The sequence below is a fragment of the Phyllobates terribilis genome, unplaced genomic scaffold (assembly GCF_046119375.1).
Source record: "Phyllobates terribilis strain yellow unplaced genomic scaffold, ASM4611937v1 Scaffold_650__1_contigs__length_881393, whole genome shotgun sequence".
Taxonomy (NCBI): Eukaryota; Metazoa; Chordata; class Amphibia; order Anura; family Dendrobatidae; genus Phyllobates; species Phyllobates terribilis.
In genome coordinates this window covers 184,822-204,491 of record NW_027363410.1, presented here as the reverse complement: position 1 = coordinate 204,491, position 19,670 = coordinate 184,822, and the positions used below count along the sequence as shown (strand labels likewise).

Here is a 19,670-nt window from a genome sequence, read left to right as displayed (position 1 = left end):
TCCCTTTTTACTTCCTTTTGGATAAACAGACATATTAGGCAAGCATTTTGGAGCTTTCACCTAAATAACTACAGGTGGTGAGATAAGCTGCACAATATAATTGACCTTTCAGTATATTGTTGCACACACACCATCTATTTAGCAAATGCCCTTGTTATCAACAGCAGCCTTTTAAACTCACCTGAGCTAACAGGTATGTGCGCTGGTTACTCTGCTGCGCTTAAAATTTCTTTTTTGGTTTGCTACAATGCCTTTTCTGAAACGTTGTCTCCTTCTGCTGGAACACTGACTTCTTTCATTTAATGCCTGCAGACTATAAAAGAGAACCCAACCCAAAAAGTTTGGTTGATTAGTCTGTGGCATTCTGTTAAACTGTTGCTTATGGCGGTCTCTGTGAGCTTCTCAGCGACATTCAGCCAGCCAGGTATCCTGCCTGCAGTAGATGGAATGTGGCAATGGAACGCTGGCTGCGCGTGTCATAATAGGCTCTGAGCCTTTATATACCTGTGCACAGCAGCAGCCACCTTCAGTCTGCTGCTGGACAGCCAGCAGCAGCAGCAGCAGGAGAGGTATGTAATCAGGAGCCCTCCTGCTAAGGGTAGACAGCTGCTCGTTCCACCCCACCCCCCGCCTTAATTGGTTCTCCTCCCTTCCAACGGTGTTGAGGCGGGTGGGAACAGCAGGGGGTGAAGGTGCTGTGTTTAAAGAGGTGGAGTTATGCAGATCTAAAACGCGTGGATTGCAGCAGCAGCAAGCCGAAAAGTGCAGGCATGTAAGGGATCTAGAGGTTGACAACATGTCTTCTTAACGGGAGTCCAGGAGCTCATCTCCACAAATGGACTTTTCAGGATCCTTGGGTGGCTCCGTAGTTTGAAACCAATTCTGGTTATCGCTTCTCGGCCTTTTGGCTAAGATCAAGTGTAGTATCTGTTCTTATCAGTTTAATATCTGATACGTCCCCTATCTGGGGACCATATATTAAATGGATTTTTAGAACAGGGAGATGGAAAAAGAGCTTGCTCTGTCCACTCCACGCATTGACCTGGTATTGCAGTATCTCCAGGACCGGTGCACCCCTTCTTTAATGCAGTTTCTAAAATCAGAAAGAATTGAATTCAATGTTTTTTGTTCATTTTGCTTGTTTGTCGGATTTTGGGATGGACTCTTTGGCTTTGCTTTTCTTCTCCTCATTGGATTTTTCATGTTCAAAGTTGCAGAAGCCAGATTACAAGCTCATTTTGGTTCAACTTCAGCAACTGTGCATTGCATTGCCATGTAATGTGATGCAATGCTATCTTTCTAGCTCTCCCTTTTTACTTCCTTTTGGATAAACAGACATATTAGGCAAGCATTTTGGAGCTTTCACCTAAATAACTACAGGTGGTGAGATAAGCTGCACAATATAATTGACCTTTCAGTATATTGTTGCACACACACCATCTATTTAGCAAATGCCCTTGTTATCAACAGCAGCCTTTTAAACTCACCTGAGCTAACAGGTATGTGCGCTGGTTACTCTGCTGCGCTTAAAATTTCTTTTTTGGTTTGCTACAATGCCTTTTCTGAAACGTTGTCTCCTTCTGCTGGAACACTGACTTCTTTCATTTAATGCCTGCAGACTATAAAAGAGAACCCAACCCAAAAAGTTTGGTTGATTAGTCTGTGGCATTCTGTTAAACTGTTGCTTATGGCGGTCTCTGTGAGCTTCTCAGCGACATTCAGCCAGCCAGGTATCCTGCCTGCAGTAGATGGAATGTGGCAATGGAACGCTGGCTGCGTGTGTCATAATAGGCTCTGAGCCTTTATATACCTGTGCACAGCAGCAGCCACCTTCAGTCTGCTGCTGGACAGCCAGCAGCAGCAGCAGCAGGAGAGGTATGTAATCAGGAGCCCTCCTGCTAAGGGTAGACAGCTGCTCGTTCCACCCCACCCCCCGCCTTAATTGGTTCTCCTCCCTTCCAACGGTGTTGAGGCGGGTGGGAACAGCAGGGGGTGAAGGTGCTGTGTTTAAAGAGGTGGAGTTATGCAGATCTAAAACGCGTGGATTGCAGCAGCAGCAAGCCGAAAAGTGCAGGCATGTAAGGGATCTAGAGGTTGACAACATGTCTTCTTAACGGGAGTCCAGGAGCTCATCTCCACAAATGGACTTTTCAGGATCCTTGGGTGGCTCCGTAGTTTGAAACCAATTCTGGTTATCGCTTCTCGGCCTTTTGGCTAAGATCAAGTGTAGTATCTGTTCTTATCAGTTTAATATCTGATACGTCCCCTATCTGGGGACCATATATTAAATGGATTTTTAGAACAGGGAGATGGAAAAAGAGCTTGCTCTGTCCACTCCACGCATTGACCTGGTATTGCAGTATCTCCAGGACCGGTGCACCCCTTCTTTAATGCAGTTTCTAAAATCAGAAAAAATTGAATTCAATGTTTTTTGTTCATTTTGCTTGTTTGTCGGATTTTGGGATGGACTCTTTGGCTTTGCTTTTCTTCTCCTCATTGGATTTTTCATGTTCAAAGTTGCAGAAGCCAGATTACAAGCTCATTTTGGTTCAACTTCAGCAACTGTGCATTGCATTGCCATGTAATGTGATGCAATGCTATCTTTCTAGCTCTCCCTTTTTACTTCCTTTTGGATAAACAGACATATTAGGCAAGCATTTTGGAGCTTTCACCTAAATAACTACAGGTGGTGAGATAAGCTGCACAATATAATTGACCTTTCAGTATATTGTTGCACACACACCATCTATTTAGCAAATGCCCTTGTTATCAACAGCAGCCTTTTAAACTCACCTGAGCTAACAGGTATGTGCGCTGGTTACTCTGCTGCGCTTAAAATTTCTTTTTTGGTTTGCTACAATGCCTTTTCTGAAACGTTGTCTCCTTCTGCTGGAACACTGACTTCTTTCATTTAATGCCTGCAGACTATAAAAGAGAACCCAACCCAAAAAGTTTGGTTGATTAGTCTGTGGCATTCTGTTAAACTGTTGCTTATGGCGGTCTCTGTGAGCTTCTCAGCGACATTCAGCCAGCCAGGTATCCTGCCTGCAGTAGATGGAATGTGGCAATGGAACGCTGGCTGCGTGTGTCATAATAGGCTCTGAGCCTTTATATACCTGTGCACAGCAGCAGCCACCTTCAGTCTGCTGCTGGACAGCCAGCAGCAGCAGCAGCAGGAGAGGTATGTAATCAGGAGCCCTCCTGCTAAGGGTAGACAGCTGCTCGTTCCACCCCACCCCCCGCCTTAATTGGTTCTCCTCCCTTCCAACGGTGTTGAGGCGGGTGGGAACAGCAGGGGGTGAAGGTGCTGTGTTTAAAGAGGTGGAGTTATGCAGATCTAAAACGCGTGGATTGCAGCAGCAGCAAGCCGAAAAGTGCAGGCATGTAAGGGATCTAGAGGTTGACAACATGTCTTCTTAACGGGAGTCCAGGAGCTCATCTCCACAAATGGACTTTTCAGGATCCTTGGGTGGCTCCGTAGTTTGAAACCAATTCTGGTTATCGCTTCTCGGCCTTTTGGCTAAGATCAAGTGTAGTATCTGTTCTTATCAGTTTAATATCTGATACGTCCCCTATCTGGGGACCATATATTAAATGGATTTTTAGAACAGGGAGATGGAAAAAGAGCTTGCTCTGTCCACTCCACGCATTGACCTGGTATTGCAGTATCTCCAGGACCGGTGCACCCCTTCTTTAATGCAGTTTCTAAAATCAGAAAAAATTGAATTCAATGTTTTTTGTTCATTTTGCTTGTTTGTCGGATTTTGGGATGGACTCTTTGGCTTTGCTTTTCTTCTCCTCATTGGATTTTTCATGTTCAAAGTTGCAGAAGCCAGATTACAAGCTCATTTTGGTTCAACTTCAGCAACTGTGCATTGCATTGCCATGTAATGTGATGCAATGCTATCTTTCTAGCTCTCCCTTTTTACTTCCTTTTGGATAAACAGACATATTAGGCAAGCATTTTGGAGCTTTCACCTAAATAACTACAGGTGGTGAGATAAGCTGCACAATATAATTGACCTTTCAGTATATTGTTGCACACACACCATCTATTTAGCAAATGCCCTTGTTATCAACAGCAGCCTTTTAAACTCACCTGAGCTAACAGGTATGTGCGCTGGTTACTCTGCTGCGCTTAAAATTTCTTTTTTGGTTTGCTACAATGCCTTTTCTGAAACGTTGTCTCCTTCTGCTGGAACACTGACTTCTTTCATTTAATGCCTGCAGACTATAAAAGAGAACCCAACCCAAAAAGTTTGGTTGATTAGTCTGTGGCATTCTGTTAAACTGTTGCTTATGGCGGTCTCTGTGAGCTTCTCAGCGACATTCAGCCAGCCAGGTATCCTGCCTGCAGTAGATGGAATGTGGCAATGGAACGCTGGCTGCGCGTGTCATAATAGGCTCTGAGCCTTTATATACCTGTGCACAGCAGCAGCCACCTTCAGTCTGCTGCTGGACAGCCAGCAGCAGCAGCAGCAGGAGAGGTATGTAATCAGGAGCCCTCCTGCTAAGGGTAGACAGCTGCTCGTTCCACCCCACCCCCCGCCTTAATTGGTTCTCCTCCCTTCCAACGGTGTTGAGGCGGGTGGGAACAGCAGGGGGTGAAGGTGCTGTGTTTAAAGAGGTGGAGTTATGCAGATCTAAAACGCGTGGATTGCAGCAGCAGCAAGCCGAAAAGTGCAGGCATGTAAGGGATCTAGAGGTTGACAACATGTCTTCTTAACGGGAGTCCAGGAGCTCATCTCCACAAATGGACTTTTCAGGATCCTTGGGTGGCTCCGTAGTTTGAAACCAATTCTGGTTATCGCTTCTCGGCCTTTTGGCTAAGATCAAGTGTAGTATCTGTTCTTATCAGTTTAATATCTGATACGTCCCCTATCTGGGGACCATATATTAAATGGATTTTTAGAACAGGGAGATGGAAAAAGAGCTTGCTCTGTCCACTCCACGCATTGACCTGGTATTGCAGTATCTCCAGGACCGGTGCACCCCTTCTTTAATGCAGTTTCTAAAATCAGAAAGAATTGAATTCAATGTTTTTTGTTCATTTTGCTTGTTTGTCGGATTTTGGGATGGACTCTTTGGCTTTGCTTTTCTTCTCCTCATTGGATTTTTCATGTTCAAAGTTGCAGAAGCCAGATTACAAGCTCATTTTGGTTCAACTTCAGCAACTGTGCATTGCATTGCCATGTAATGTGATGCAATGCTATCTTTCTAGCTCTCCCTTTTTACTTCCTTTTGGATAAACAGACATATTAGGCAAGCATTTTGGAGCTTTCACCTAAATAACTACAGGTGGTGAGATAAGCTGCACAATATAATTGACCTTTCAGTATATTGTTGCACACACACCATCTATTTAGCAAATGCCCTTGTTATCAACAGCAGCCTTTTAAACTCACCTGAGCTAACAGGTATGTGCGCTGGTTACTCTGCTGCGCTTAAAATTTCTTTTTTGGTTTGCTACAATGCCTTTTCTGAAACGTTGTCTCCTTCTGCTGGAACACTGACTTCTTTCATTTAATGCCTGCAGACTATAAAAGAGAACCCAACCCAAAAAGTTTGGTTGATTAGTCTGTGGCATTCTGTTAAACTGTTGCTTATGGCGGTCTCTGTGAGCTTCTCAGCGACATTCAGCCAGCCAGGTATCCTGCCTGCAGTAGATGGAATGTGGCAATGGAACGCTGGCTGCGCGTGTCATAATAGGCTCTGAGCCTTTATATACCTGTGCACAGCAGCAGCCACCTTCAGTCTGCTGCTGGACAGCCAGCAGCAGCAGCAGCAGGAGAGGTATGTAATCAGGAGCCCTCCTGCTAAGGGTAGACAGCTGCTCGTTCCACCCCACCCCCCGCCTTAATTGGTTCTCCTCCCTTCCAACGGTGTTGAGGCGGGTGGGAACAGCAGGGGGTGAAGGTGCTGTGTTTAAAGAGGTGGAGTTATGCAGATCTAAAACGCGTGGATTGCAGCAGCAGCAAGCCGAAAAGTGCAGGCATGTAAGGGATCTAGAGGTTGACAACATGTCTTCTTAACGGGAGTCCAGGAGCTCATCTCCACAAATGGACTTTTCAGGATCCTTGGGTGGCTCCGTAGTTTGAAACCAATTCTGGTTATCGCTTCTCGTCCTTTTGGCTAAGATCAAGTGTAGTATCTGTTCTTATCAGTTTAATATCTGATACGTCCCCTATCTGGGGACCATATATTAAATGGATTTTTAGAACAGGGAGATGGAAAAAGAGCTTGCTCTGTCCACTCCACGCATTGACCTGGTATTGCAGTATCTCCAGGACCGGTGCACCCCTTCTTTAATGCAGTTTCTAAAATCAGAAAGAATTGAATTCAATGTTTTTTGTTCATTTTGCTTGTTTGTCGGATTTTGGGATGGACTCTTTGGCTTTGCTTTTCTTCTCCTCATTGGATTTTTCATGTTCAAAGTTGCAGAAGCCAGATTACAAGCTCATTTTGGTTCAACTTCAGCAACTGTGCATTGCATTGCCATGTAATGTGATGCAATGCTATCTTTCTAGCTCTCCCTTTTTACTTCCTTTTGGATAAACAGACATATTAGGCAAGCATTTTGGAGCTTTCACCTAAATAACTACAGGTGGTGAGATAAGCTGCACAATATAATTGACCTTTCAGTATATTGTTGCACACACACCATCTATTTAGCAAATGCCCTTGTTATCAACAGCAGCCTTTTAAACTCACCTGAGCTAACAGGTATGTGCGCTGGTTACTCTGCTGCGCTTAAAATTTCTTTTTTGGTTTGCTACAATGCCTTTTCTGAAACGTTGTCTCCTTCTGCTGGAACACTGACTTCTTTCATTTAATGCCTGCAGACTATAAAAGAGAACCCAACCCAAAAAGTTTGGTTGATTAGTCTGTGGCATTCTGTTAAACTGTTGCTTATGGCGGTCTCTGTCAGCTTCTCAGCGACATTCAGCCAGCCAGGTATCCTGCCTGCAGTAGATGGAATGTGGCAATGGAACGCTGGCTGCGCGTGTCATAATAGGCTCTGAGCCTTTATATACCTGTGCACAGCAGCAGCCACCTTCAGTCTGCTGCTGGACAGCCAGCAGCAGCAGCAGCAGGAGAGGTATGTAATCAGGAGCCCTCCTGCTAAGGGTAGACAGCTGCTCGTTCCACCCCACCCCCCGCCTTAATTGGTTCTCCTCCCTTCCAACGGTGTTGAGGCGGGTGGGAACAGCAGGGGGTGAAGGTGCTGTGTTTAAAGAGGTGGAGTTATGCAGATCTAAAACGCGTGGATTGCAGCAGCAGCAAGCCGAAAAGTGCAGGCATGTAAGGGATCTAGAGGTTGACAACATGTCTTCTTAACGGGAGTCCAGGAGCTCATCTCCACAAATGGACTTTTCAGGATCCTTGGGTGGCTCCGTAGTTTGAAACCAATTCTGGTTATCGCTTCTCGTCCTTTTGGCTAAGATCAAGTGTAGTATCTGTTCTTATCAGTTTAATATCTGATACGTCCCCTATCTGGGGACCATATATTAAATGGATTTTTAGAACAGGGAGATGGAAAAAGAGCTTGCTCTGTCCACTCCACGCATTGACCTGGTATTGCAGTATCTCCAGGACCGGTGCACCCCTTCTTTAATGCAGTTTCTAAAATCAGAAAGAATTGAATTCAATGTTTTTTGTTCATTTTGCTTGTTTGTCGGATTTTGGGATGGACTCTTTGGCTTTGCTTTTCTTCTCCTCATTGGATTTTTCATGTTCAAAGTTGCAGAAGCCAGATTACAAGCTCATTTTGGTTCAACTTCAGCAACTGTGCATTGCATTGCCATGTAATGTGATGCAATGCTATCTTTCTAGCTCTCCCTTTTTACTTCCTTTTGGATAAACAGACATATTAGGCAAGCATTTTGGAGCTTTCACCTAAATAACTACAGGTGGTGAGATAAGCTGCACAATATAATTGACCTTTCAGTATATTGTTGCACACACACCATCTATTTAGCAAATGCCCTTGTTATCAACAGCAGCCTTTTAAACTCACCTGAGCTAACAGGTATGTGCGCTGGTTACTCTGCTGCGCTTAAAATTTCTTTTTTGGTTTGCTACAATGCCTTTTCTGAAACGTTGTCTCCTTCTGCTGGAACACTGACTTCTTTCATTTAATGCCTGCAGACTATAAAAGAGAACCCAACCCAAAAAGTTTGGTTGATTAGTCTGTGGCATTCTGTTAAACTGTTGCTTATGGCGGTCTCTGTGAGCTTCTCAGCGACATTCAGCCAGCCAGGTATCCTGCCTGCAGTAGATGGAATGTGGCAATGGAACGCTGGCTGCGCGTGTCATAATAGGCTCTGAGCCTTTATATACCTGTGCACAGCAGCAGCCACCTTCAGTCTGCTGCTGGACAGCCAGCAGCAGCAGCAGCAGGAGAGGTATGTAATCAGGAGCCCTCCTGCTAAGGGTAGACAGCTGCTCGTTCCACCCCACCCCCCGCCTTAATTGGTTCTCCTCCCTTCCAACGGTGTTGAGGCGGGTGGGAACAGCAGGGGGTGAAGGTGCTGTGTTTAAAGAGGTGGAGTTATGCAGATCTAAAACGCGTGGATTGCAGCAGCAGCAAGCCGAAAAGTGCAGGCATGTAAGGGATCTAGAGGTTGACAACATGTTTTCTTAACGGGAGTCCAGGAGCTCATCTCCACAAATGGACTTTTCAGGATCCTTGGGTGGCTCCGTAGTTTGAAACCAATTCTGGTTATCGCTTCTCGGCCTTTTGGCTAAGATCAAGTGTAGTATCTGTTCTTATCAGTTTAATATCTGATACGTCCCCTATCTGGGGACCATATATTAAATGGATTTTTAGAACAGGGAGATGGAAAAAGAGCTTGCTCTGTCCACTCCACGCATTGACCTGGTATTGCAGTATCTCCAGGACCGGTGCACCCCTTCTTTAATGCAGTTTCTAAAATCAGAAAGAATTGAATTCAATGTTTTTTGTTCATTTTGCTTGTTTGTCGGATTTTGGGATGGACTCTTTGGCTTTGCTTTTCTTCTCCTCATTGGATTTTTCATGTTCAAAGTTGCAGAAGCCAGATTACAAGCTCATTTTGGTTCAACTTCAGCAACTGTGCATTGCATTGCCATGTAATGTGATGCAATGCTATCTTTCTAGCTCTCCCTTTTTACTTCCTTTTGGATAAACAGACATATTAGGCAAGCATTTTGGAGCTTTCACCTAAATAACTACAGGTGGTGAGATAAGCTGCACAATATAATTGACCTTTCAGTATATTGTTGCACACACACCATCTATTTAGCAAATGCCCTTGTTATCAACAGCAGCCTTTTAAACTCACCTGAGCTAACAGGTATGTGCGCTGGTTACTCTGCTGCGCTTAAAATTTCTTTTTTGGTTTGCTACAATGCCTTTTCTGAAACGTTGTCTCCTTCTGCTGGAACACTGACTTCTTTCATTTAATGCCTGCAGACTATAAAAGAGAACCCAACCCAAAAAGTTTGGTTGATTAGTCTGTGGCATTCTGTTAAACTGTTGCTTATGGCGGTCTCTGTGAGCTTCTCAGCGACATTCAGCCAGCCAGGTATCCTGCCTGCAGTAGATGGAATGTGGCAATGGAACGCTGGCTGCGCGTGTCATAATAGGCTCTGAGCCTTTATATACCTGTGCACAGCAGCAGCCACCTTCAGTCTGCTGCTGGACAGCCAGCAGCAGCAGCAGCAGGAGAGGTATGTAATCAGGAGCCCTCCTGCTAAGGGTAGACAGCTGCTCGTTCCACCCCACCCCCCGCCTTAATTGGTTCTCCTCCCTTCCAACGGTGTTGAGGCGGGTGGGAACAGCAGGGGGTGAAGGTGCTGTGTTTAAAGAGGTGGAGTTATGCAGATCTAAAACGCGTGGATTGCAGCAGCAGCAAGCCGAAAAGTGCAGGCATGTAAGGGATCTAGAGGTTGACAACATGTCTTCTTAACGGGAGTCCAGGAGCTCATCTCCACAAATGGACTTTTCAGGATCCTTGGGTGGCTCCGTAGTTTGAAACCAATTCTGGTTATCGCTTCTCGGCCTTTTGGCTAAGATCAAGTGTAGTATCTGTTCTTATCAGTTTAATATCTGATACGTCCCCTATCTGGGGACCATATATTAAATGGATTTTTAGAACAGGGAGATGGAAAAAGAGCTTGCTCTGTCCACTCCACGCATTGACCTGGTATTGCAGTATCTCCAGGACCGGTGCACCCCTTCTTTAATGCAGTTTCTAAAATCAGAAAGAATTGAATTCAATGTTTTTTGTTCATTTTGCTTGTTTGTCGGATTTGGGGATGGACTCTTTGGCTTTGCTTTTCTTCTCCTCATTGGATTTTTCATGTTCAAAGTTGCAGAAGCCAGATTACAAGCTCATTTTGGTTCAACTTCAGCAACTGTGCATTGCATTGCCATGTAATGTGATGCAATGCTATCTTTCTAGCTCTCCCTTTTTACTTCCTTTTGGATAAACAGACATATTAGGCAAGCATTTTGGAGCTTTCACCTAAATAACTACAGGTGGTGAGATAAGCTGCACAATATAATTGACCTTTCAGTATATTGTTGCACACACACCATCTATTTAGCAAATGCCCTTGTTATCAACAGCAGCCTTTTAAACTCACCTGAGCTAACAGGTATGTGCGCTGGTTACTCTGCTGCGCTTAAAATTTCTTTTTTGGTTTGCTACAATGCCTTTTCTGAAACGTTGTCTCCTTCTGCTGGAACACTGACTTCTTTCATTTAATGCCTGCAGACTATAAAAGAGAACCCAACCCAAAAAGTTTGGTTGATTAGTCTGTGGCATTCTGTTAAACTGTTGCTTATGGCGGTCTCTGTGAGCTTCTCAGCGACATTCAGCCAGCCAGGTATCCTGCCTGCAGTAGATGGAATGTGGCAATGGAACGCTGGCTGCGCGTGTCATAATAGGCTCTGAGCCTTTATATACCTGTGCACAGCAGCAGCCACCTTCAGTCTGCTGCTGGACAGCCAGCAGCAGCAGCAGCAGGAGAGGTATGTAATCAGGAGCCCTCCTGCTAAGGGTAGACAGCTGCTCGTTCCACCCCACCCCCCGCCTTAATTGGTTCTCCTCCCTTCCAACGGTGTTGAGGCGGGTGGGAACAGCAGGGGGTGAAGGTGCTGTGTTTAAAGAGGTGGAGTTATGCAGATCTAAAACGCGTGGATTGCAGCAGCAGCAAGCCGAAAAGTGCAGGCATGTAAGGGATCTAGAGGTTGACAACATGTCTTCTTAACGGGAGTCCAGGAGCTCATCTCCACAAATGGACTTTTCAGGATCCTTGGGTGGCTCCGTAGTTTGAAACCAATTCTGGTTATCGCTTCTCGGCCTTTTGGCTGCGATCGTATGACTGTACCTTGATTGGTGCGAGTCTCCTGGAGGAATCCGGACCCTTTTGTGGAGGATTTTCTGCTTTTTCCTGTGGTATTCCATACCGACAGAATCCAAGATGTCTTTTGTGAAGAACACCATCCGTTTGTCCGTGGATCCATCTGACCAGAACAAGAACAACGTGGTTTTCATTGTCCAAGACATCGTTGAAGGCAAAGCTGGAGCAAGACGTTCTGAGATCTTCAGTGTCAACGAATTTTCACGTCAAGGTAATTATGACGTTACCTTTTTGGACCAGGATGTTTGCCTTAATGTCTTTGAATGGCTCCGTGGTCACTCTAGTGACCCCTGCTTGGAAGGAGTTAGATGGGAACCTTTGTTTGGTCTGCAAGAAAAGGAGGTGACTGTGACTGTCTATAACCCTTTTACAGACCCTGAGCTGCTGGAGTGCTTCCTCTCTCGCTACTGTGAATATGTGCGGAAGGGAGTGAAGCAAGTCAATTGTCTAGGAATCTTTAACTGTCAGTATAAATTCCGTGTGAAATTGAAAAGGGATCCTGACAGTGTGGGGGGCTTTAGACACCCTCCATCAAATTTTTCCGTTGCAGGCCATAGAGGTTTCCTCTTTTACCCAGGCCAGCCCATGTTTTGCCGTAGATGCTTTTCTTTCGGACATACCATGGTAACATGCCTTAAAGGGCAGTGTTGCCGAAATTGCAGAAAGGAGGGGCATATGGCCAACCAGTGTCCAGAGGCCAAGTCCTGTGATGTCTGTGGGAGTAGTGATCACATGTATAAGGACTGTCCTATGAGTGCACCTAGACGTTCTGATAAAGAACAGAAGGAGGAAGAGCTGGAGAGGAGGCAGATGGCAAGCGCACTGAAAGTGCTGGAAAGATTGGAGAGGGAGGAGAGAGAGGGAAGGAGGCGGGAAACTGGTAGAGCCTCTCCCTCTACGGCGCCAGAGGAGGTGTCCCTGAGACCATGTTCTTCTTCTGCTGAAGAAATGAGGAAGAAGCGGAGGGAAGAAAAGGAGTTCTGGAGGGAAGTGGCAAAGGTGGAGAAAAAGGCAGTGTCTGCGAGAATATCTAGGAAAGTGGTGGAAGCAGAGCTGCCTGAGATGATGACTTTTGGAGAGGCAATGGACTCAACAGGATGTGAAGTGCAAATCTCGGAACCCGACAGTCCTGAACACCCTTCGGGTCCTGAAAACATTGAAGATTTTTCTTCGGAGGATGATAGGGGTGCAAAGAAGAGTCGTAGGGAGGATGGTGGGGGCAGTGATGATGCAGATTTTAGTGAGCCTCAGAGGAAGATCAGAACTGCCAGAATGAGGAGTGTGGCTGGTGAAGCCAGCGGGTCGGAAACCAGCTGTTCTGTTCTGATGGCGGAGGAGGATAGTGGTGGTGCTGGATAGTGTCACCATATAATATTGTAAATGTTTTTTCTTTTTGTCCTCTTGTGAGCTTTGGTTTAGGCCAAAGGCTATTTCTTTGTGTAATTGGTGAAGGAGTAGAAGTATTATGGGATTTACCATAGTGTCCCAAAACGTAAGAGTGTTTAAAAGTAAAGTAAGAAGAGCTGCTATTTTTGAGTTTTTAGCTATGCAAAATGCATCTATTTTTTGTTTACAAGAATGTGGGGTAGTGGATGGTGTGAAAGGGGATGAATGGTCTTATGGAGCGTCTGTGTGGTCGGGGAGTGCATGTAATAAGAATGATGGTGTGGGTATTTTGGTTAAAGGAAGGGAGGTTGTTTTGAGTGATTATTTGGTTATTGAGGTGGGGAGATGTATCCTTGCTAATTTTGTATACAAGAATGTAAAGTTTTGTGTTATTAATGTTTATGCGCCAGTTGAAAAAAATGAGCGCAAAAATTTATTTGAAAAAATTAAGCTTTTTGTTCCAGGAAGAATACCTGTGGTAATTGTGGGTGATATGAACTGTGATGTGGGGAGAGTGAATGTGGATGTGTCTGGGAAAGCATTATTGGAGTTAGTGAATGATTTTGGGTTGTGTGATATGCAGCGCGTGTGTAACATGAATCCTTTGTTGAACACTTTCTTTTCTGAGAGTGGTAGGGTACAATCCAGATTGGATTATTGTTTTATTTCTAAAAATATGGTTTCTGTTAATTATAGGCAGGAAAACGTTCTTTTTTCAGATCATGTGTGTATGTTGTGTGAGTTGGATATAAAAGTTGATGGAGTGTTTGGGAGAGGATTGTGGAAGTTAAATGTTAAACTGTTAGAGAATGAAGATGTGAGAAAGGAGTATGAAAGGCGGTATGAAGAATGGTGTAAGCATAAAAATGAGTTTGGGAATGTTTGTGAGTGGTGGGACTGGGTGAAGAAACAAACAAAAATGTTCTTTAAAAATTTAGGATACAAGTATGCAGCAATTAAAAGAGAGAGTTTTGTTAAACTGAACGCGCGGTTGAGCGTTTTGTATAAGTTAAGGGAAGGAGGAGTTGAGGTGGAGGAGGATATTTTAGAGGTAAAAAAGGAGATTAGTGAGTTTTTGTTGGAGAGAGGGAGAAGCATAGTGTTTAGGGCAAAGATTGATAAGATGGAGCAGGATGAGAAATGTTCTCGGTTTTTCTTTAAAAAAGTTTTTGGAAAGAAACAGAGTATGAGCGTGGTGTATGGAGCAGATGGAAGTGAGGTGAGTGGAGAGGATATGTGTGAAGAGGTGGCTAAGTTTTATGAGGATCTGTATGCAGTGAAACAGAGGGATGAATGTTTGGAGAATGATGTTTTGAGTGTGTTAGAGAGTAAGTTGAGTGAAGCAGAAAGAGAGAGAGTGATGGGTGAGGTGACTGGTGATGAGGTATGGAAGGTTATGTGTAGTATGGCTTTGAATAAGACGCCGGGGGAGGATGGCCTCCCAGTAGAATTTTATCGTGTGATGTGGGGTGTGATTGGTAAGGACTTTGTGGATGTATGTAAGTATATGTGGGGAAACATGGAGGTGACTGAGAGTATGCGTGCAGGTATGGTTGTGTTAATTCCTAAGAAAGGGGATTTGAAAAGTCTGAGGAATTGGAGGCCAATAACGTTACTTAATTGTGATTATAAAATCTATGCAAAACTTATGGCTAATAGGATGCGTGATGTGATAGAGAGTGTGATTGGGGATGAGCAGTGTTGTGCGGTACCTGGGAGGCGGATTCATGAGTGTGTGTGTATGTTAAGAGATTGTCTATGGGATTGCATGGGTCGTAAGAAGAGTGTATTTTTGTTAAGTTTGGATTTTGAAAAGGCTTATGATAGGTTGTCGCATGGTTTTTTGTTCAGAGTGTTGTTAAAAATGGGTTTTCCGGCTGATTTTGTTGGGCGAGTGAGAAGTTTGTATGCGGGTGTTTATAGCTGTGTTTTAATGAATGGGTATGTGGGTAGGAAAGTGAATGTGTTTTCGGGTGTGCGACAGGGGTGTCCTTTGTCCCCTGTAGCATTTATTTGTGCAATTGAGCCATTGTTGTGTATGCTGAGGAAAGATAAGGTAATTCGTGGTGTGCAAGTGCCGGGAGGTGGAGGAAAAGAATGGAAGGTGAGTGGTTATATGGATGACGTGTGTGTATTATGTGATTCTGAATGTTCGGTGAGGCGGGTGAAGTTGTTAGTGTCTATTTTTTGTGGTGCATCTGCGTTTAAAGTGAATTGGGAAAAGAGTGAGTGTAAGGGTTTTGGAGGCGGAAGTTTAAGTAGGGATGTAGGTGTGAATGTAGTGAATGGACCTATTAAAGTTTTGGGTGTGAAGTTTTCAGAGAGTTTGGATGGGAAAGAAAGTTGGGATGATGCGAAAGGAAAAGTTGAGCAGAAGTTGAATTTTTGGAAATTGAGGAGTTTATCCTTTTTTGGGAAGATTTTAATTGTTAAGAGTGTGGTGTTGCCAATATTTTTATATATTGCGGTAGTATTTCCACCAGGATATATGTGTATGAGAAGCTTGAATAGAATTTTATTTGTTTTTTTGTGGAACTCGAAAATGGAGAGAGCTAGGAGAGAAATTTTGGTTAAAAGAGTGGAAAAAGGTGGTTTGGGTTTTCCGAATTTGGACGTGTTTTTTGGTGTGAATATCGTTGTGTTTGTTTTGAAAGTGATTAGGGCGGATGGAAAGTTTTCATCTATGTGTAGGTATTTATTTGGAGCGTATTTGTTTCGTTTAAAGTGGCAAGAAAGGGATTTGCGATGTCCGATTGCTTTTGAGGTGCCTGTATGGTATGTGTGGGTTTATAAGTTTTTGGTGAGGTATGAACTGTGTGATGCAGATGTGAGATTGCTGGAGAATAAGAAGGCTGTGTATAGGATGATTGAATGTAGAGAGGTAGAATGTGGAATAAATATGGTTAGGGGTGGTGATGTGCAGAAGGTTTGGAAGAAAGTGCGGATGAGTGGTATGACCAACAAACAGAGTGAAGTTGTGTGGCAGTCTTTACATGGAGTATTACCTGTGAGAGAGTTTCAGAGGAATAGAGGTTTGGTGAGGAGTGAAATGTGTCCAAGAAATGGCTGTGGTGGAAGGGAAAGTGTGTTGCATGTTTTTTGGAATTGCCAGTATGCTAGAGATGTGATTGGGAGAATGGGGCCTTTGTGTAAAGAATTGTGTGGTGTGAATTTGTTGTCTTTTGAGTTGTTTATGTTTGGTTTGGGAATATGTGATGGGACGAAGGAAAGAGTCTTGTGGTTGATGCTTGCATGTATAAAGGAAGTGTTATGGGATGTGAGGAATGTGTATGTGTTTAAAAGGAAGGAAATTGCTGTAAAGGATAGTGTGAAGGTGATTTTGGGGAAGATGTATGTGTGTTTCCTATGGGACAAAAAGAGGAGAGGGGAAGTGGATGCGGAGGGAATATGGAAAGTTAAAAAGTGGAGATATATTGTTAGTACCTCTTGATTTTTGTTATTGTTGTTTTGAAATATGAAATAAATATTTCCGATGATGATGGGGACAGCAAATTGCGTATTGGATTTGACGCAGCTGTTTTGATGGAATTTTCCTTTGTCTGGTTTCCATAGACTGTGGAATTTCCTCGTCTGAGGAGAAAAAAAAAAAAAAAAAAAAAATCTGTTCTTATCAGTTTAATATCTGATACGTCCCCTATCTGGGGACCATATATTAAATGGATTTTTAGAACAGGGAGATGGAAAAAGAGCTTGCTCTGTCCACTCCACGCATTGACCTGGTATTGCAGTATCTCCAGGACCGGTGCACCCCTTCTTTAATGCAGTTTCTAAAATCAGAAAGAATTGAATTCAATGTTTTTTGTTCATTTTGCTTGTTTGTCGGATTTTGGGATGGACTCTTTGGCTTTGCTTTTCTTCTCCTCATTGGATTTTTCATGTTCAAAGTTGCAGAAGCCAGATTACAAGCTCATTTTGGTTCAACTTCAGCAACTGTGCATTGCATTGCCATGTAATGTGATGCAATGCTATCTTTCTAGCTCTCCCTTTTTACTTCCTTTTGGATAAACAGACATATTAGGCAAGCATTTTGGAGCTTTCACCTAAATAACTACAGGTGGTGAGATAAGCTGCACAATATAATTGACCTTTCAGTATATTGTTGCACACACACCATCTATTTAGCAAATGCCCTTGTTATCAACAGCAGCCTTTTAAACTCACCTGAGCTAACAGGTATGTGCGCTGGTTACTCTGCTGCGCTTAAAATTTCTTTTTTGGTTTGCTACAATGCCTTTTCTGAAACGTTGTCTCCTTCTGCTGGAACACTGACTTCTTTCATTTAATGCCTGCAGACTATAAAAGAGAACCCAACCCAAAAAGTTTGGTTGATTAGTCTGTGGCATTCTGTTAAACTGTTGCTTATGGCGGTCTCTGTGAGCTTCTCAGCGACATTCAGCCAGCCAGGTATCCTGCCTGCAGTAGATGGAATGTGGCAATGGAACGCTGGCTGCGCGTGTCATAATAGGCTCTGAGCCTTTATATACCTGTGCACAGCAGCAGCCACCTTCAGTCTGCTGCTGGACAGCCAGCAGCAGCAGCAGCAGGAGAGGTATGTAATCAGGAGCCCTCCTGCTAAGGGTAGACAGCTGCTCGTTCCACCCCACCCCCCGCCTTAATTGGTTCTCCTCCCTTCCAACGGTGTTGAGGCGGGTGGGAACAGCAGGGGGTGAAGGTGCTGTGTTTAAAGAGGTGGAGTTATGCAGATCTAAAACGCGTGGATTGCAGCAGCAGCAAGCCGAAAAGTGCAGGCATGTAAGGGATCTAGAGGTTGACAACATGTCTTCTTAACGGGAGTCCAGGAGCTCATCTCCACAAATGGACTTTTCAGGATCCTTGGGTGGCTCCGTAGTTTGAAACCAATTCTGGTTATCGCTTCTCGGCCTTTTGGCTAAGATCAGGTGCAGTGATCTACCAGTTGCTGCCTTGGCCTTGGCTAGGAGGTGCCCAGGGTACCCGGCTCCTTGGCCTGGGGGGATCGCTTTGTCTAACGGCAGGGCTTCACCCTCCTGCTGCTATTGGGGAGTCGGATTAGTCCCTGGGCAACGAGAGGCGATCATCGTGTCACCACACATAGCTGTGGGGGGCAGTTCTTTTGGAGGAAGAAGATGGAGTTGACGAGGAAGAGGAACTGTTTACGGTTCTATGTGAAGACGGAGTTAGAGGATTTTTCGTTGGAGGAGAATCAGATCTTGGATATTCTGTTCAAGTATGGGACGATCATTGAAGAGGACATTTTTTGTATGCAAGAAATCAAGTTTAAAAAGGTATTTGACGTAACACTGAAGTCTGAAGAAAAGTGTATTTGTCTTCTCAAGAATTGGGAAGGAAAAGAAATTGGAGTTAATGCTCTTTTTGCTGGAAGGCCGAAAAAGGTGGTTATCTGTATGGATGACCCCTTTGTAGAGATGGAGGAAGTGATGGAGTTTTTGAAGCCATGGAGTATTTTGGTAAAATTCCAGAAGGACTACTTAAATAAAGTGGGAGTCTGGAATGGGAAGAGAAGTTTCCTAGTTTGGGAAAATGGACAAAATGAACTAAGTTTAGGAAGGATTGTTATAAATGGTAAATGTGGATTCAGTTATGTGGAAAATGGTAAAAGAAGAATTGATAATGGGAAACCTGGATTTTGTTATGAGGAAGGTGGGAAAAAAGAGGAGAAAGGGAAAAAGATATTTGAAGAATCGTTTGAAGATTGTAAAGAGAAAGAAGACAAAGATATACAAGTAGTTGAAAATAAGAAGGAGTTTGTGGGAGAGAAGCAGGAGTTCTCAGGAGTTGGGGACTCTATGTTTTGCAGACTGGAGAGAGTACCTAGAAGTAAAGACGTTAAGGAAAAAAGGAAGGTGGATGATAAGGGAAAAGAGAAAGTAATGCAGGATTGTGTTGATACCAGTGCTGAAGCTGAAGAAGATGAAAAGATTTTGCTGCAAGGTTTTGACTGGAAATTGTTGGACATGTCATGGAGGAAGAAGAAACGTGGAAGAAGAAAAATGTTGAGTTGATGTTTTTGTTGGAAGTTTTTTGTTGTTGATGTAAGGATATGTTATGTTATGTTTTATTTATTAATTATCATTAAATTTTCTTAAAAAAAACAAAAAGTTGAATTCGGATGATGAAGGCGTAGGCGACATTTTTTTGGTTATCCATGCAAATGGAATTTAATTTATGTCGCGTCTTCTGACGCATTCAATTAAAAAAATCTGTTCTTATCAGTTTAATATCTGATACGTCCCCTATCTGGGGACCATATATTAAATGGATTTTTAGAACAGGGAGATGGAAAAAGAGCTTGCTCTGTCCACTCCACGCATTGACCTGGTATTGCAGTATCTCCAGGACCGGTGCACCCCTTCTTTAATGCAGTTTCTAAAATCAGAAAGAATTGAATTCAATGTTTTTTGTTCATTTTGCTTGTTTGTCGGATTTTGGGATGGACTCTTTGGTTTGCTTTTCTTCTCCTCATTGGATTTTTCATGTTCAAAGTTGCAGAAGCCAGATTACAAGCTCATTTTGGTTCAACTTCAGCAACTGTGCATTGCATTGCCATGTAATGTGATGCAATGCTATCTTTCTAGCTCTCCCTTTTTACTTCCTTTTGGATAAACAGACATATTAGGCAAGCATTTTGGAGCTTTCACCTAAATAACTACAGGTGGTGAGATAAGCTGCACAATATAATTGACCTTTCAGTATATTGTTGCACACACACCATCTATTTAGCAAATGCCCTTGTTATCAACAGCAGCCTTTTAAACTCACCTGAGCTAACAGGTATGTGCGCTGGTTACTCTGCTGCGCTTAAAATTTCTTTTTTGGTTTGCTACAATGCCTTTTCTGAAACGTTGTCTCCTTCT

General features: G+C 43.7%; 10 non-coding genes across 10 annotated transcripts; all 10 read left to right on the top strand.

Moving 5' to 3' along the window:
* Positions 1–888: 888 nt before the first annotated feature.
* On the top strand, positions 889–1,079 carry LOC141234886 (U2 spliceosomal RNA). Its single transcript, XR_012300748.1, has one exon. It is a non-coding gene; the product is annotated as a U2 spliceosomal RNA (small nuclear RNA).
* Positions 1,080–2,194: 1,115 nt separating this feature from the next.
* Positions 2,195–2,385, top strand: LOC141234885 (U2 spliceosomal RNA). The gene has a single exon (XR_012300747.1). It is a non-coding gene; the product is annotated as a U2 spliceosomal RNA (small nuclear RNA).
* Positions 2,386–3,500: 1,115 nt separating this feature from the next.
* On the top strand, positions 3,501–3,691 carry LOC141234884 (U2 spliceosomal RNA). The gene has a single exon (XR_012300746.1). It is a non-coding gene; the product is annotated as a U2 spliceosomal RNA (small nuclear RNA).
* A 1,115-nt stretch (positions 3,692–4,806) lies between these two features.
* Positions 4,807–4,997, top strand: LOC141234883 (U2 spliceosomal RNA). The gene has a single exon (XR_012300745.1). It is a non-coding gene; the product is annotated as a U2 spliceosomal RNA (small nuclear RNA).
* Positions 4,998–6,112: 1,115 nt separating this feature from the next.
* LOC141235280 (U2 spliceosomal RNA) lies at positions 6,113–6,303 on the top strand. The gene has a single exon (XR_012301130.1). It is a non-coding gene; the product is annotated as a U2 spliceosomal RNA (small nuclear RNA).
* Positions 6,304–7,418: 1,115 nt separating this feature from the next.
* On the top strand, positions 7,419–7,609 carry LOC141235279 (U2 spliceosomal RNA). Its single transcript, XR_012301129.1, has one exon. It is a non-coding gene; the product is annotated as a U2 spliceosomal RNA (small nuclear RNA).
* A 1,115-nt stretch (positions 7,610–8,724) lies between these two features.
* LOC141234880 (U2 spliceosomal RNA) lies at positions 8,725–8,915 on the top strand. Its single transcript, XR_012300743.1, has one exon. It is a non-coding gene; the product is annotated as a U2 spliceosomal RNA (small nuclear RNA).
* Positions 8,916–10,030: 1,115 nt separating this feature from the next.
* Positions 10,031–10,221, top strand: LOC141234879 (U2 spliceosomal RNA). The gene has a single exon (XR_012300742.1). It is a non-coding gene; the product is annotated as a U2 spliceosomal RNA (small nuclear RNA).
* Positions 10,222–16,376: 6,155 nt separating this feature from the next.
* LOC141235339 (U2 spliceosomal RNA) lies at positions 16,377–16,569 on the top strand. The gene has a single exon (XR_012301182.1). It is a non-coding gene; the product is annotated as a U2 spliceosomal RNA (small nuclear RNA).
* Positions 16,570–18,981: 2,412 nt separating this feature from the next.
* Positions 18,982–19,168, top strand: LOC141235296 (U2 spliceosomal RNA). Its single transcript, XR_012301145.1, has one exon. It is a non-coding gene; the product is annotated as a U2 spliceosomal RNA (small nuclear RNA).
* Positions 19,169–19,670: the final 502 nt, after the last annotated feature.